We start from the raw sequence: 18,953 nt of genomic DNA, 5'->3' as shown, positions 1-18,953 counted from the left end.
TCCCTGCAGGCTGCCAGGTTTCATAGCAAGGTGAAATTTAACAATGCACAAGAGGATTCTTGTGCAATGCTGTCCCCTGCTGTGGTGCAAACATTTGCGCTATAGCACAGCATTTCAATAACCCTGAACAAGCGTGTGTTAAATAAAAAATGGGGGGGTTAACGTATTGGGCTGCTTTGCCTTAAAATGACTGGGCCTATTTTTGGTCCCAGTCCGGCCCTGGTGCTCTCCTATGTATTTATTTATACAAGGTACATATAATAACAATAGTGATAATATAAGTGTGAAAAGTCTCACAAATGCAGTCCCAAGTGGGTAGAGTTTCCCAAAGAACGTAAAGGAAATTAACACTCTCTAGTCCTGACAACTTCCAAGCCTGATTGCCACTTTAGGTGTAAGTCAATCTATAAAAAACAAAAGAACAGGAAGCGCACAAAGAAACTCTAAGTTTAGTATAGTTTAATAACAATGCACATTAAAACTCATTCACAAACAGCGACCAACCCCTTGAGTTGGAACTACTTCCAAGATAAAACCTCAAACATGTGAGGTATGTAGCAGCTTTACATGGAGTGGGACCCTCCCGGAACGGCACTTGACAGTAATCCTAGATGTGTATATCTCGCCAATCCCCTATTAATGTTCTTTATTCTTTGTCCCGGATATTGTGTAAGTCGTATAGGTAACACCTAACTCTGGTTTACTTAAAAAGCTCTATGGGATACTGATCTATATCAAAGTACCGGCTTCTTAACTGAGCATGATGGTATGAAAGGGGTGTGCCTGACACATTTCCCGGACATAACTCTGCTTCTTCTAGGATTACTGTATATAGAAATATTTATTTAAGAATAAATTGGATATATTATGCTATGGGAAGAACATTGAAATGTGAAATATTAATATTTTATGTCGTGTTTAGCGCTCTTGAATATACGCAGTTGGGATAGCAAGTGAGAAGGGGTGTTATTTTATGTGCATTTTCCGCGCTTCATTGACGTCTATGCAAGAAGTTAATGCAGTTGTGATAAGATTTTAGCGCCCTTCGGGTTTACACTCATGCACAAACTTTTAACTTACGACCTGTAATACAAGCAGAACCCGAGGCACCCAAAAAGCCTCCATCTAGCATAGTTTACGCTCGAGCAGGAGTGATAAATTGCACTCAACTTGTAATCTAGCCCTGAGTTCTGTAATGAATCAAAATAAGAAAACGGCTTTAAAAAGAGCTGCAGGTACAGGAGGGAAATCAATAGAAGGGTGAGTAGTAACCCTGCTAGTGTAGTTGTACTCAGCTGTTTAGTGCCCCTTTAATGATAAAAACAATCATTACCAATTTCCTCTAGTTTTCTTAAACTGTCCTTTGAAGGATTTTACTGCTCCCTTTTGTGGCATTCGAGAGCAACATTTCTTAATTTCCTTTTATGCAATTTCACAGTATGCCATGATTTGCCATCTTTTATGATGCTCCCTTTTATTTGGATTCCTGCAATTTATATTAGTGCAGAGAAACAAGGATTTATGAGCTAGCTATAATATCAACAACACAATATTAGACTAGCACTTGATGTCAGAGAATCATTAATACTTTGACAATCACTTGAGCAAGGGCGGCCTGACAAGTCAGGCAAATCGGCCCTTGTCCGAGGGCCTGGCTTCTTAGGGGGCCCCATCCATGCATGATAATGAAGCAGGATTTTTTTAACCTATATAAATACAATTTATTAATAAATTTTTTTTTTATTTGGCTTCAGATTTTTTTCTTAATGGGGGGTAAGGGGTCAGCCGGTGGTGGTGGAATGTGTGAGTGACTTAGTGCGGCACTGCGTGTGGCTCATCTGCAATTAGTTAGTGGAGACTTGGAGAAGAAAGGAAGCAGGAGCCGGTAATTAAGTAACACGTCACTGACAAATTAAGGCCTAGATTTAGAGTTCGGCGGTAGCCGTCAAAACCAGCGTTAGAGGCTCCTAACGCTGGTTTTGGGCGCCCGCTGGTATTTGGAGTCAGTGATTAAAGGGTCTAACGCTCACTTTTCAGCCGCGACTTTTCCATACCGCAGATCCCCCTACGCCATTTGCGTAGCCTATCTTTTCAATGGGATCTTTCTAACGCTGGTATTTAGAGTCGTTTCTGCAGTGAGCGTTAGAGCTCTAACGACAAGATTCCAGCCGCCTGAAAAAAGCAGGAGTTAAGAGCTTTCTGGCTAACGCCGGTTTATAAAGCTCTTAACTACTGTACCCTAAAGTACACTAACACCCATAAACTACCTATGTACCCCTAAACCGAGGTCCCCCCACATCGCCGCCACTCGATTAAAATTTTTAACCCCTAATCTTCCGACCGCAAATCGCCGCCACCTACGTTATCCCTATGTACCCCTAATCTGCTGCCCCTAACATCGCCGACCCCTATGTTATATTTATTAACCCCTAATCTGCCGCCCCCGCTATCGCTGACCCCTGCATTACACTTTTAACCCCTAATCTGCCGCTCCGTAAACCGCCGCCACCTACGTTATCCCTATGTACCCCTAATCTGCTGCCCTAACATCGCCGACCCCTATGTTATATTTATTAACCCCTAATCTGCCCCCCACAACGTCGCCGACACCTACCTACACTTATTAACCCCTAATCTGCCGAGCGGACCTGAGCGCTACTATAATAAATGTATTAACCCCTAATCCGCCTCACTAACCCTATCATAAATAGTATTAACCCCTAATCTGCCCTCCCTAACATCGCCGACACCTAACTTCAATTATTAACCCCTAATCTGCCGACCGGAGCTCACCGCTATTCTAATAAATGTATTAACCCCTAAAGCTAAGTCTAACCCTAACACTAACACCCCCCTAACTTAAATATAATTTTTATCTAACGAAATAAATTAACTCTTATTAAATAACTTATTCCTATTTAAAGCTAAATACTTACCTGTAAAATAAATCCTAATATAGCTACAATATAAATTATAATTATATTATAGCTATTTTAGGATTAATATTTATTTTACAGGCAACTTTGTAATTATTTTAACCAGGTACAATAGCTATTAAATAGTTAAGAACTATTTAATAGTTACCTAGTTAAAATAATTACAAATTTACCTGTAAAATAAATCCTAACCTAAGTTATAATTAAACCTAACACTACCCTATCAATAAAATAATTAAATAAACTACCTACAATTACCTACAATTAACCTAACACTACACTATCAATAAATTAATTAAACACAATTGCTACAAATAAATACAATTAAATAAACTATCTAAAGTACAAAAAATAAAAAAGAACTAAGTTACAGAAAATAAAAAAATATTTACAAACATAAGAAAAATATTACAACAATTTTAAACTAATTACACCTACTCTAAGCCCCCTAATAAAATAACAAAGACCCCCAAAATAAAAAATTCCCTACCCTATTCTAAAATACAAAAATTACAAGCTCTTTTACCTTACCAGCCCTGAACAGGGCCCTTTGCGGGGCATGCCCCAAGAAGTTCAGCTCTTTTGCCTGTAAAAAAAACCATACAATACCCCCCCCCCCCAACATTACAACCCACCACCCACATACCCCTAATCTAACCCAAACCCCCCTTAAATAAACCTAACACTAATCCCCTGAAGATCTTCCTACCTTGTCTTCACCATACCAGGTTCACCGATCCGTCCTGGCTCCAAGATCTTCATCCAACCCAAGCGGGGGTTGGCGATCCATAATCCGGTGCTCCAAAGTCTTCCTCCTATCCGGCAAGAAGAGGACATCCGGACCGGCAAACATCTTCTCCAAGCGGCATCTTCTATGTTCTTCCATCCGATGACGACCGGCTCCATCTTGAAGACCTCCAGCGCGGATCCATCCTCTTCTTCCAACGACTAGACGACGAATGACGGTTCCTTTAAGGGACGTCATCCAAGATGGCGTCCCTCGAATTCCGATTGGCTGATAGGATTCTATCAGCCAATCGGAATTAAGGTAGGAATTTTCTGATTGGCTGATGGAATCAGCCAATCAGAATCAAGTTCAATCCGATTGGCTGATCCAATCAGCCAATCAGATTGAGCTCGCATTCTATTGGCTGTTCCGATCAGCCAATAGAATGCGAGCTCAATCTGATTGGCTGATTGGATCAGCCAATCGGATTGAACTAGATTCTGATTGGCTGATTCCATCAGCCGATCAGAAAATTCCTACCTTAATTCCGATTGGCTGATAGAATCCTATCAGCCAATCGGAATTCGAGGGACGCCATCTTGGATGACGTCCCTTAAAGGAACCGTCATTCGTCGTCTAGTCGTCGGAAGAAGAGGATGGATCCGCGCTGGAGGTCTTCAAGATGGAGCCGGTCATCATCGGATGGAAGAACATAGAAGATGCCGCTTGGAGAAGATGTTTGCCGGTCCGGATGTCCTCTTCTTGCCGGATAGGAGGAAGACTTTGGAGCACCGGATTATGGATCGCCAACCCCCGCTTGGGTTGGATGAAGATCTTGGAGCCAGGACGGATCGGTGAACCTGGTATGGTGAAGACAAGGTAGGAAGATCTTCAGGGGATTAGTGTTAGGTTTATTTAAGGGGGGTTTGGGTTAGATTAGGGGTATGTGGGTGGTGGGTTGTAATGTTGGGGGGGGGGTATTGTATGTTTTTTTTTACAGGCAAAAGAGCTGAACTTCTTGGGGCATGCCCCGCAAAGGGCCCTGGTCAGGGCTGGTAAGGTAAAAGAGCTTGTAATTTTTGTATTTTAGAATAGGGTAGGGAATTTTTTATTTTGGGGGTCTTTGTTATTTTATTAGGGGGCTTAGAGTAGGTGTAATTAGTTTAAAATTGTTGTAATATTTTTCTTATGTTTGTAAATATTTTTTTATTTTCTGTAACTTAGTTCTTTTTTATTTTTTGTACTTTAGATAGTTTATTTAATTGTATTTATTTGTAGCAATTGTGTTTAATTAATTTATTGATAGTGTAGTGTTAGGTTAATTGTAGGTAATTGTAGGTAGTTTATTTAATTATTTTATTGATAGGGTAGTGTTAGGTTTAATTATAACTTAGGTTAGGATTTATTTTACAGGTAAATTTGTAATTATTTTAACTAGGTAACTATTAAATAGTTCTTAACTATTTAATAGCTATTGTACCTGGTTAAAATAATTACAAAGTTGCCTGTAAAATAAATATTAATCCTAAAATAGCTATAATATAATTATAATTTATATTGTAGCTATATTAGGATTTATTTTACAGGTAAGTATTTAGCTTTAAATAGGAATAAGTTATTTAATAAGAGTTAATTTATTTCGTTAGATAAAAATTATATTTAAGTTAGGGGGGTGTTAGTGTTAGGGTTAGACTTAGCTTTAGGGGTTAATACATTTATTAGAATAGCGGTGAGCTCCGGTCGGCAGATTAGGGGTTAATAATTGAAGGTAGGTGTCGGCGATGTTAGGGAGGGCAGATTAGGGGTTAATACTATTTATGATAGGGTTAGTGAGGCGGATTAGGGGTTAATACATTTATTATAGTAGCGCTCAGGTCCGCTCGGCAGATTAGGGGTTAATAAGTGTAGGTAGGTGTCGGCGACGTTGTGGGGGGCAGATTAGGGGTTAATAAATATAACATAGGGGTCGGCGATGTTAGGGCAGCAGATTAGGGGTACATAGGGATAACGTAGGTGGCGGCGGTTTACGGAGCGGCAGATTAGGGGTTAAAAGTGTAATGCAGGGGTCAGCGATAGCGGGGGCAGCAGATTAGGGGTTAATAAGTGTAAGGTTAGGGGTGTTTAGACTCGGGGTACATGTTAGAGTGTTAGGTGCAGACGTAGGAAGTGTTTCCCCATAGGAAACAATGGGGCTGCGTTAGGAGCTGAACGCTGCTTTTTTGCAGGTGTTAGGTTTTTTTTCAGCTCAAACAGCCCCATTGTTTCCTATGGGAGAATCGTGCACGAGCACGTTTTTTAGGCCGGCCGCGTCCGTAAGCAACTCTGGTATCGAGAGTTGCATTTGCGGTAAAAATGCTCTACGCTCCTTTTTTGGAGCCTAACGCAGCATTTGTTTTAACTCTCGATACCAGAGTTAAATTTATGGTGCGGCCAGAAAAAAACCCGCGGAGCGTTAGCAGCCCTTTTACCGCCGAACTCTAAATCTAGGCCTAAGTAAGTTAAGTCCTGACTCCTGGCACTGGAAGACCAAAGTGCTGCTGCCATGGCCCCTGCAATATGTGGACCGGGTGTGTATAAGTCCAGAATCCGGTCCACATATTAATGTTCCTGGCTGCTCAGCTCCATCCACATGCCGTGCACACTGTCGTACCCAATTTCAACAGCGCATTAGAGGCGGCAGGCAGCCGCGGCACTGCAGCAGCATAGATGGCCATGTGTGGTGAAGGAAGGAGGAGGACTGTCCGACTGAGTCAGGCGAGGCACAGTCAAGAGAAGGTCAGGAAGTGAGCCGGGCCAGCTGCCGGAGGCAAGTCAATTAATTTTAAAAAATCCCATGATGATGATCCCAATGAATGAAGTGATCATCAAGTCTGCGAATGTGAACTTCAAATTGTCACTCAGTGTAAGTAAATAGTAAGTACTGCAGTCTTCTTGCTTGTATGATTTGCTATTGCTAATACCAAATCAAGCAAGCAAGTAGACGGCAGTACTTACTAATTACTTACACTGACTCATCTATTAATTATAAGAGCTTTGATTAAAGTCAACCACCTTTATATGCTTGGCTGCTGTGCTTTGCATAAGTTAGTAAATGCATGGTCATCATTGCCCCCAAGAGCAAAATAAATGGAGGAAGGTGGGTATTATTAAGCAGGCCCTCATCTGTTTAGAAGCCAGTGATTATCAGTCACACTAAAAAAGCATTCCATCTGCTCTGTTCAAACCCTTACCATGCTCCTTTGAAAATGCCCTGACCTGTCTAGAGCAATATCTTTCAACATGATCCAAACAAAAGCTTCCTCAATATAAATATAATTTTCACAGTGTTTCTTGAGCATTGGCAATGGCTTCTTGCTAGCTTCAGTACAGTATGGTCTCATGTTATTATGTACCAGTAGCCACCAGCCAAGCCAATATATTAACAAGTGAAGCAATAGCAAATCATGTGTTAATATATTGGCTTGTCTGGTGGCTGGTTACTGGTCTGGTACATAATAATATGAGACCAAACTGTACTGAAGCTAGCAAGAAGTCATTGGCAGCAATGCTCAAGAAACACTGTGAAAAGTTTTTTATATTTATATTGAGGAAAGCTGCTATGTGTTACTGAAAGCTATGAGGGATAATATCACTGCTGTGTTACTGACAACTATGAGGGATAATATCACTGTTATGTGTTACTGACAGCTATGATGGCTAATATCACTGCTGCGTCACTGACAGCTATGAGGGATAATATCACTGTTATGTGATACTGACAGCTATGAGGATGTATAATATCACTGCTATGTGTTACTGACAGCTATGAGGGATAATTTCACTGCTATGTGTTACTGACAGCTATGAGTGATAATAGCAATGCTTTGTTACAGACAGCTTTGAGGGATAATATCACTGTCATGTGTTACTGACAGCTATGAGGGATAATATCACTGTCATCATGTGTTACTCACAGCTATGATGGATAATATCACTGCTATGTGTTACTGAAAGCTATAAAGGAAAATATCACTGCTGTGTTACTGACATCTATAATAGATTATATCACTGCTCTGTGATACTGACAGCTATGAGGGATAATATTACTGCTATGTGTTACTGAAAGCTAATTAACCAGATGGTATCATACGCCGGTTAGGCTGCATAAATATTTTCCGTCAGCGAGTCCCTATTGCTGGAGGGGTTGTGGAGAGCCTGGCTCTCTTATTCACATTTGGTAGTCCTGCCCTCTGCTGAAAGATTTTTGGCCGGCTGTGGCTGAGACTATGTCCCGTAAATTACAGATCCCGATCCCTGACACCCCTGAAACACTGCTGCTGCTGCAGCTCCCTAAGACTAAGAATGATTTCGCCAAGGCCCTTCTCCTGATTATGATTACAGGTGCTAAGCGTCTAATTCCTCGAAAGTGGAAATCTAAACAGATCCCTTCTCTTGATGAATGGTTCGCCGCAGTGGATGACTTGCTGAAACTAGAAAGGCTGCATTATTTCAAAATCAACCAATTGGCGTTACATGATATGATGCTGGTTGCATGGAAAGACACTCCATTATGAAGTTTTACTGATTCTCTAATTACCCTCTCCAAGATATTCCTGGTGGGGAATTTTAGCTGTGGATGTTGCTGGCTGTGCGGCCCTTCCCCCAATTTTTTTTTTCTCTCTTTCTCTCCCCTCTCCTCTCTTCCCCTCTTGTGAAGAAATGTTTCCCTATTCCTTTCTCCCTCTTCTTTTCTTTCTCTGAACCCTATACTTATTTTATTAAATTTTTACGAGTGTGAATTTCTTGTAAGTTCAAATTTATGTTAAATAAAAAAAAAAGAAAAAACGACAACTGCCAAGCTTCATGTTCCAGAGGGGGTGTTTTGTTAAATGTGGACTTTTTCAATCCTTCCCTCTCGGCTTTCTTATCACTCGGAAGTACACTCTCAGAGACTTGTTCAAGCTCTAAATCTTAGTTTTGTTTATGTCCTATACTTTACTGTCTCATACTGTGATATTTGTATATGGAACTAAAAGATATGTAATGTGACTCTTTGTATACTTCTGATTCTGTTTTTGTTAATAAAGCTGGTTTAAAAAAAAAACAAAACAAAAAAAACCTTAAACATGTGAGGTATGTAGCAGCTTTACATGGAGTGAGACCCTCCCAGAACGGCACTTGACAGTAATCCTAGATGTGTATATCTCGCCAATCCCCTATTAATGTTCTTTATTCTTTGTCCCGGATATTGTGTAAATCGTATAGGTAACACCTAACTCTGGTTCACTTAAAAAGTTCTGTGGGATGCTCACTGATCTATATCAAAGTACCGGCTTCTTAACTGAGCATGATGGTATGAAAGGGGTGTGCCTGACACATTTCCCGGACATAACTCTGCTTCTTCTAGGATTACTGTATATAGAAATATTTATTTAAGAATAAATAGGACATATTATGCTATGTGACGAACATTGAAATGTGAAATATTAATATTTTATGTCATGTTTAGCGCTCTTGAATATACGCAGTTGGGATAGCAAGTGAGAATGGGTGTTATTTTTTTTGCATTTTTCGCGCTTCATTGACGTCTATGCAAGAAGTTAATGCAGTTGTGATAAGATTTTAGCGCCCTTCGGGTTTACACTCATGCACAAACTTTTGACTTTCGACCTGTAATACAAGCAGAACCCGAGGCACCCAAAAAGCCTCCATCTAGCATAGTTTATGCTCGAGCAGGAGCGATAAATTGCACTCAACTTGTAATCTAGCCCTGAGTTCTGTAATGAATCAAAATAAGAAAACGGCTTTAAAAAGAGCTGCAGGTACAGGAGGGAAATCAATAGAAGGGTGAGTAGTAACCCTGCTAGTGTAGTTGTGCTCAGCTGTTTAATGCCCCTTTAATGATAAAAACAATCATTACCAATTTCCTCTAGTTTTCTTAAACTGTCCTTTGAAGGATTTTACTGCTCCCCTTTGTGGCATTCGAGAGCAACATTTCTTAATTTCCTTTTATGCAATTTTACAGTATGCCATGATTTGCCATCTTTTATGACGCTCCCTTTTATTTGGATTCCTGCAATTTATATTAGTGCAGAGAAACAAGGATTTATGAGCTAGCTATAATATCAACAACACAATATTAGACTAGCACTTGATGTCAGAGAATCATTAATACTTTGACAATCACTTGAGCAAAAGCGGTCTGACAAGTCGGGCAAATCGGCCCTTGTCCGAGGGCCCGGCTTCTTATGGGGCCCCATCCATGCATGATACTGAAGCAGGATTTTTTTAACCTATATAAAAAAAATATTAATACATTATTTTTTTTATTTGGGCTTCAGAAATTTTTCTTCATGGGGGGTAAGGGGTCGGCCGGTGGTGGTGGAATGTGTGAGTGACTTAGTGCGGCACTGCGCGTGGCTCATCTGCAATTAGTTAGTGGAGACTTGGAGAAGAAAGGAAGCAGGAGCCGGTAATTAAGTAACACGTCACTGACAAATTAACGGCTAGATTTAGAGTTTTGTCGGTAACGACCTGCGTAGCTAACGCTGGGTTTTTTCCCCCACACCTTTTAAATACAGCTGGTATTTACAGTTCACAGAAGGGCTGCGTTAGGCTCCAAAAAGGGAGCGTATAGCATATTTACCGCCACTGCAACTCTCAATACCAGCGGTGCTTACGGACACGGCCAGCTTCAAAAACGTGCTCGTGCACGATTTCCCCATAGGAAACAATAGGGCCGTTTGAGCTGAAAAAAAACCTAACACCTGCAAAAAAGCAGCGTTCAGCTCCTAACGCAGCCCCACTTCCTATGTCTGCACCTAACACCCTAACATGAACCCCGAGTCTAAACACCCCTAACCTTACACTTATTAACCCCTAATCTGCCACCCCCGCTATCGCTGCCCCCTGCATATTTTTTTTAACTCCTAATATGCCGCTCCGTACACCGCCGCCACCTACGTTATCCCTATGTACCCCTAATCTGCTGCCCCTAACACCGCCGACCACTATATTATATTTATTAACCCCTAATTTGCCACCCCCAATGTCGCCGCCACCTACCTACACTTATTAACCCCTAATCTGCCGACCGGACCTCACCGCTACTATAATAATGTTATTAACCCCTAATCCGCCTCACTCCCGCCTCAATAACCCTATAATAAATAGTATTAACCCCTAATCCACCCTCCCTAACATCGCCTATACCTAACTTCAAGTATTAACCCCTAATCTGCCGACCGGACCTCACCGCTACTCTAATAAATTTATTAACCCCTAAAGCTAAGTCTAACCCTAACACCCCCCTAAGTTAAATATAATTTAAATCTAACGAAATAAAATAAATCTTATTAAATAAATTATTCCTATTTAAAGCTAAATACTTACCTGTAAAATAAACCCTAATATAGCTACAATATAAATTACAATTATATTGTAGCTATTTTAGGATTCATATTTATTTTAACCAGGTACAATAGCTATTAAATAATAGTTACTATATATATAAATAACTATTTAATAGCTACCTCGTTAAAATAATTACAAAATTACCTGTAAAATAAATCCTAACCTAAGTTACAATTAAACCTAACACTACACTATCAATAAATAAATTAATTAAATAAAATACCTACAATTATCTACAATTAAATCTAAAACTACACTATCAATAAATAAATTAAATACAAATACCTAAAAATAAATACAAATAAATACACTAACTAAAGCACAAAAAAAAAAAAGAACTAAGTTACAAAAATAAAAAATTATTTACAAACATTAGAAAAAGATTACAACAATTTTAAGCTAATTACACCTACTCTAAGCCCCCTAATAAAATAACAAAGCCCCCAAAAATAAAAAAATTCCCTACCCTATTCTAAAATAAAAATAGAAAAGCTATTTTACCTTACCAGCCCTTAAAAGGGCCTTTTGCGGGGCATGCCCCAAAGAATTCTGCTCTTTTGCCTGAAAAAAAAACATACAATACCCCCCCACATTACAACCCACCACCCACATACCCCTAATCTAACCCAAACCCCCCTTAAATAAACCTAACACTAAGCCCCTGAAGATCTTCCTACCTTATCTTCACCACGCCGGGTATCACCGATCGGTCCAGAAGAGCCTCCGAATTCTTAATCCAAGCCCAAGTGGGGGCTGAAGAGATCCATCATCGGGCTGAAGAGGTCCATCATCGGGCTGAAGAGGTCCATTATCGGGCTGAAGTCTTGATCCAAGCGGCGGCTGAAGACGTCCATCATCGGGCAGATGTCTTCATCCTATCCGGGCAGAAGAGGACATCCAGACCGGTAGACATCTTCATCCAAGCCGCATCTTCAATCTTCATCCATCTGGAGCGGAGCCATCTTCTTCCAACCGACGTGGATCCATCCTCTTCTACCGACGCCTACTCGCCGAATGACGGTTCCTTTAAATGACGTCATCCAAGATGGCGTCCCTCGAATTCCGATTGGCTGATAGGATTCTATCAGCCAATCAGAATTAAGGATTGAACTTGAATCTGATTGGCTGATTGCATCAGCCAATCAGAATTTTCCTACCTTAATTCCGATTGGCTGATAGAATCCAATCAGCCAATCGGAATTCGAGGGACGCCATCTTGGATGATGTCATTTAAAGGAACCGTCATTCGGTGAGTAGGCGTCGGTAGAAGAGGATGGATCCGCGTCAGCTGGAAGAAGATGGCTCCGCTCCGGATGGATGAAGATAGAAGATGCGGCTTGGATGAAGATGTCTACCGGTCCGGATGTCCTCTTCTGCCTGGATAGGATGAAGACTTCTGCCCGATGATGGACCTCTTCAGCCCGATGATGGACCTCTTCAGCCCGATGATGGATCTCTTCAGCCCCCGCTTGGGCTTGGATGAAGACTTCGGAGGCTCTTCTGGACCGATCATGATACCCGGCGTGGTGAAGATAAGGTAGGAAGATCTTCAGGGGCTTAGTGTTAGGTTTATTTAAGGGGGGTTTGGGTTAGATTAGGGGTATGTGGCTCTTTTAAGGGCTGGTAAGGTAAAAGAGCTTTTCTATTTTTATTTTAGAAAAGGGTAGGGAATTTTTTTATTTTGGGGGGGCTTTGTTATTTTATTAGGGGGCTTAGAGTAGGTGTAATTAGCTTAAAATTGTTGTAATATTTTTCTAATGTTTGTAAATTATTTTTTATTTTTTGTAACTTAGTTCTTTTTTATTTTTTGTACTTTAGTTAGTTTATTTAATTGTATTTATTTGTAGGTATTTTATGTAATTAATTTATTGATAGTGTAGTGTTAGGTTTAATTGTAGATAATTGTAGGTATTTTATTTAATTAATTTATTGATAGTGTAGTGTTAATTTTATTGTAGATAATTGTAGGTATTTTATTTAATTAATTTATTGATAGTGTAGTGTTAGGTTTAATTGTAGATAATTGTAGGTATTTTATTTAATTAATTTATTGATAGTGTAGTGTTAGGTTCAATTGTAACTTAGGTTAGGATTTATTTTACAGGTAATTTTCTAATTATTTTAACTAGGTAGCTATTAAACAGTTATTAACTATTTAATAGCTATTGTACCTGGTTAAAATAAATACAAAGTTACCTGTAAAATAAATATTAATCCTAAAATAGCTACAATATAATTATAATTTATATTGTAGCTATATTAGGGTTTATTTTACAGGTAAGTATTTAGCTTTAAATAGAAATAATTTATTTAATAAGATTTATTTTATTTTGTTAGATTTAAATTATATTTAACTTAGGGGGGTGTTAGAGTTAGGGTTAGACTTAGCTTTAGGGGTTAATACATTTATTAGAGTAGCGGTGAGGTCCGGTCGGCAGATTAGGGGTTAATACTAGAAGTTAGGTATCGGAGATGTTAGGGAGGGCAGATTAGGGGTTAATACTATTTATTATAGGGTTATTGAGGCGGGAGTGAGGCGGATTAGGGGTTAATAACTTTATTATAGTATCGGTGAGGTCCGGCCGGCAGATTAGGGGTTAATAATTGTAGGTAGGTAGCGGCGACGTTGGGGGGGGCAGATTAGGGGTTAATAAATATAATATAGGGGTCGGCGGTGTTAGGGGCAGCAGATTAGGGGTACATAGGGATAATGTAGGTTGCGACGGTGTGCGGTAGGCAGATTAGATGTTAAAAAAATTTAATAGAGTGGCGGCAATGTGGGGGGGCCTCGGTTTAGGGGTACATAGGTAGTTTATGGGTGTTAGTGTACTTAAGAGCACAGTAGTTAAGAGCTTTATGAACCGGTGTTAGCCCAGAAAGCTCTTAACTCCTGGCTTTTCTCTGCGGCTGGAGTTTTGTCGTTAGATTTCTAACGCTCACTTCAGCCAAGACTCTAAATACCAGCGTTAGAAAGATCCCATTGAAAAGATAGGATACGCAAATGGCGTAGGGGGATCTGCGGTATGGAAAAGTCGCGGCTACAAAGTGAGCGTCAGACCCTTTCATGACTGACTCTAAATACCAGCGGTAGCTCAAAACCAGCGTTAGGAGCCCCTAACACTGGTTTTGACGGCTAACACCAAACTCTAAATCTAGCCGTAAGTAAGTTAAGTCCTGACTCCTGGCACTGGAAGACCAAAGTGCTGCTGCCATGGCCCCTGCAATATGTGGACCGGGTGTGTATAAGTCCGGAATCCGGTCCACATATTAATGTTCCTGGCTGCTCAGCTCCATCCACATGCCGTGCGCACTGTCGTACACAATTTCAACAGCGCATTAGAGGCGGCAGGCAGCCACGGCACTGCAGCAGCATAGATGGCCACGTGTGGTGAAGGAAGGAGGAGGACTGTCCGACTGAGTCAGGCGAGGCGCAGGCAAGAGAAGGTCAGGAAGTGAGCCGGGTCAGCTGCCGGAGGCAAGTCAATCAATTTTCAAAAATGCCATGATGATGATCCCAATGATTGAAGTGATCATCAAGTCTGCGAATGTGAACTTCAAGTTGTCACTCAGTGTAAGTAAGTAGTAAGTACTGCAGTCTTCTTGCTTGTATGATTAGCTATTGCTAATACCAAATCAAGCAAGCAAGTAGACTGCAGTACTTACTAATTACTTACACTGACTAATCTATTAATTATAAGAGCTTTGATTAAAGTTAACCACCTTTATCTGCTTGGCTGCTGTGCTTTGCATAAGTTAGGAAATGCATGGTCACCATTGCCCCCAAGAGCAAAATAAATGGAGGAAGGTGGGTATTATTAAGCAGGCCCTCATCTGTTTAGAAGCCAGTGATTATCAGTCACACTAAAAAAGCATTCCATCTGCTCTGTTCAAACCCTTACCCTGCTCTTTTGAAAATGCCCTGACCTGTCTAGAGCAATATCTTTCAACATGATCCAAACAAAAGCTTCCTCAATATAAATATAATTTTCACAGTGTTTCTTGAGCATTGGCAATGGCTTCTTGCTAGCTTCAGTACAGTATGGTCTCATGTTATTATGTACCAGTAACCAGCCACCAGCCAAGCCAATATATTAACAAGTGAAGCAATAGCAAATCATGTGTTAATATATTGGCTTGGCTGGTGGCTGGTTACTGGTCTGGTACATAATAATATGAGACCATACTGTACTGAAGCTAGCAAGAAGTCATTGGCAGCAATGCTCAAGAAACACTGTGAAAAGTTTTTTATATTTTTATTGAGGAAAGCTGCTATGTGTTACTGAAAGCTATGAGGGATAATATCACTGCTGTGTTACTGACAACTATGAGAGATAATATCACTGTTATGTGTTACTGACAGCTATGAGAGCTTATATCACTGCTGCGTCACTGATAGCTATGAGGGATAATATCACTGTTATGTGATACTGACAGCTATGAGGAGGGATAATATCACTGCTATGTGTTACTGACAGCTATGAGGGATAATTTCACTGCTATGTGTTACTGACAGCTATGAGGGATAATAGCAATGCTTTGTTACAAACAGCTTTGAGGGATAATATCACTGTCATGTGTTACTGACAGCTATGAGGGATAATATCACTGTCATCATGTGTTACTCACAGCTATGATGGATAATATAACTGCTATGTGTTACTGAAAGCTATAAAGGAAAATATCACTGCTGTGTTACTGACATCTATAATAGATTATATCACTGCTCTGTGATACTGACAGCTATGAGGGATAATATTACTTCTATGTGTTACTGAAAGCTATGAGGGATGATATCAGTGTTTTGTGATACTGACAGCTATAAGGGATAATACCACTGCAATGTGTTACTGACAGCTATGAGCGATAAAATCACTGCTATGTGTTATGGACAGCTATGAGGGATAATATCACTGCTATGTGTTACTGACAGCTATGAGGGATAATATCACTGCTGTGTTACTGACAGCAATGAGGGATAATATCACTGTTATGTGTTACTGACAGCTATGAGGGATAATATCACTGTTATGTGTTACTGACAGGTATGAGGGATAATATCATTGCTATGTGTTACTGACAGGTATGAGGGAAAATAGCACTGCTTTGTGTTAGTGACAACTATGAGGGATAATATCACTGCTATGTTACTGATAGCTATGAGGGATAATATCACTGTTATGTGTTATTGACAGTTATGAGGGATAATATCACTGTCCTGTGTTACTGACAGCTATGAGGGATAATATCACTGCTGTGTTACTGACGGCTATTATGTGTTACTGACAGCTATGAGGGATAATATCACTGCTGTGTGTTAGTGACATCTCTGAGGGATAATATCACTGTTAAAATGGCATGTAGTATCTGTAATATGATGGTTTAATTTTTTATTTTTGTCCCTTTACAAGACCATATAACTCCCTTATTTTAAATTTTCTTTTCAACCAAGCATCTCATGACCCAGGGTAAGTTAAAGGCTCATTTTTTGTATCCTCAAAACCAGACTCCAGCTGTCCTCCACCAATATACTGGACAATCTGTGATGAGCAAAATGATAGTTGGGTAACACAATGTCCCACCAAACAGCACTACCTTAACTCCAATGTTAATCCCATGATATATTTTTCATAACTAATCAGTAATTTTACCCCTTGGCTGCCAGTAACATATAAATGAATGATTTTACCTCTTCAGCTGCCAGTAACAAGTAAGCAGAAGTGATTTTAATCCCTTGTCTGCCCCTCACTACTTAATGCTCCATACTGTAGTGCATATAGGCATTGGGATTTTTTTTTGCAAAAGCACTTGTTAATTTACAATATTTAGTTCTTAATAAAAATATTTAAGGAAAAAATGGTCTCTTTATATGGCAATAAAAAACATGGTGGGGGAGGGGCATATGAGGTGGGAGGGGCACCGGAGATGGGAGGGGCAATAGGGTAGAGGAGGGGCAGAGGAGGTAGGTAGGTTGAGCAAAGAGGAGGTGGGGGATAATATCACTGCTGTGTTACTGACAACTATGAGGAGGGATAATATCACTGCTATGTGTTACTGACAGCTATGAGGGACAATATCACTGTTATGTGTTACTGACAGCTATGAGGGATAATATCACTGCTATGTGTTACTGACAGCTATGAGGGATAATATAAATGCTGTGTTACAGACATCTTTGAGGGATAATATCACTGTCATGTGTTACTGGCAGCTATGAGGGATAATATCACTGGAATCATGTGCTACTGACAGATATGATGGATAATATCACTGCTATGTGTTACTGAAAGCTATGAGGGATAATATGACTGCTGTCTTACTGACAGCTATGAGGGATAATATCACTGTTATGTGTTACTGACAGCAATGAGGGATAATATCATTGTTATGTGTTACTGACAGCTATGAGGTATAATATCACTGCTATGTGTTACTGACAGCTATGAGGGATAGTATCACTGCTATGTGTTACTGACAGCTGAGAGATAATATCAATGCTACGTGTTAATGACAGCTCTGATAGATAATATCACTGCTGTGTTACTGACAGCTATGAGGGATAATATCACTGCTATGTGTTAGTAACAGCTATGAGGGATAATATATGACAAAGAAGATAGAGGGTGCCACATAGTGCAGATCAATTTACTCCACAAGAGATGACAGTAGATATTAAGAATCTTACTCACATGATCAAAAGCACCAGCAGTGCAGGCAGTCCAGAACCAACCGGTCGTCCGATAGACACAATGGAATTCAAACAGATGGAATCCTCATCCCATCAGGGGGAGTCCAGAGATCCAAGATACAGATGGGGGTCCGTGAGGCTCAAATGAAGAGGTAGTCAGCAGATGGAGTCCTCGTCACACCAGGGAGAGTCCAGAGATCCCAGGAATGAGTGGGAAGATGGATACTTCCCAATAATTGTAAAGCAGCAAGATGAGAGTGAATAAATGTATTAAAATAATTAAAAACAACAGCAACATGTTTCTCAGTGTCACAGCACTGTTTCATCAGGCTATCTATATAACTACTGTGTGTTATTGACAGCTATGATGGATAATACCACTGTCATGTATTACTAACAGCTATGAAGGATAATATCACTGCTGTGTTACTGACAGCTATGACGGATAATATCACTGTTATGTGTTACTGACTGCTATGAGGAATAATATCACTGGTATGTGTTACTGAAAGCTATGAGGGATAATATTACTGCTATGTGTTACTGAAAGCTCTAAGGGATAAAATCACTGCTCCTTGATACTGACAGCTATGAGGGATAATATCACTGCAGTGTTACTGACAGCTATTAGTGATAATATCACTGTTATGTGTTACTGACAGCTATGAGGGATAATATCACTGCTATGTGTTACTGAAAGCTATGAGGGATAATATTAGTGTTATGTGTTACTGACAGCTATAATGGATAATATCACTGCAATGTGTTACTGACAGCTATGAGGGATAAAATCACTGCTATGTGTTACTGACAGCTATGAGGGATAATATCACTGCTATGTGTTACTGACAGCTATGAGGGATGATGCTGTGTTAATGACAGCAATGAGGGATAATACCACTGTTATGTGTTACTGACAGCTATGAGGGATAATATTACTGCTGTGTTACGGACAGCTATGAGGGATAATATCACTGTTATGTTTTATTGATAGTTATGAGGGATAATATCACTGTTATGTGTTACTGACAGCTATGAGGGATAATACCACTGCTATGTGTTACTGAAAGCTATGAGGGATAATATCACTGTTATGTGTTACTGACAGGTATGAGGGATAATATCACTGTTATGTGTTACTGACAGGTATGAGGGAAAATAGCACGGCTATGTGTTAATGACAGCTATGAGGGATAATATCACTGCTCTGTTT

This window comes from Bombina bombina, chromosome 1, assembly GCF_027579735.1.
Source record: "Bombina bombina isolate aBomBom1 chromosome 1, aBomBom1.pri, whole genome shotgun sequence".
NCBI lineage: Eukaryota > Metazoa > Chordata > Amphibia > Anura > Bombinatoridae > Bombina > Bombina bombina.
This window is presented reverse-complemented; position numbering follows the sequence as displayed.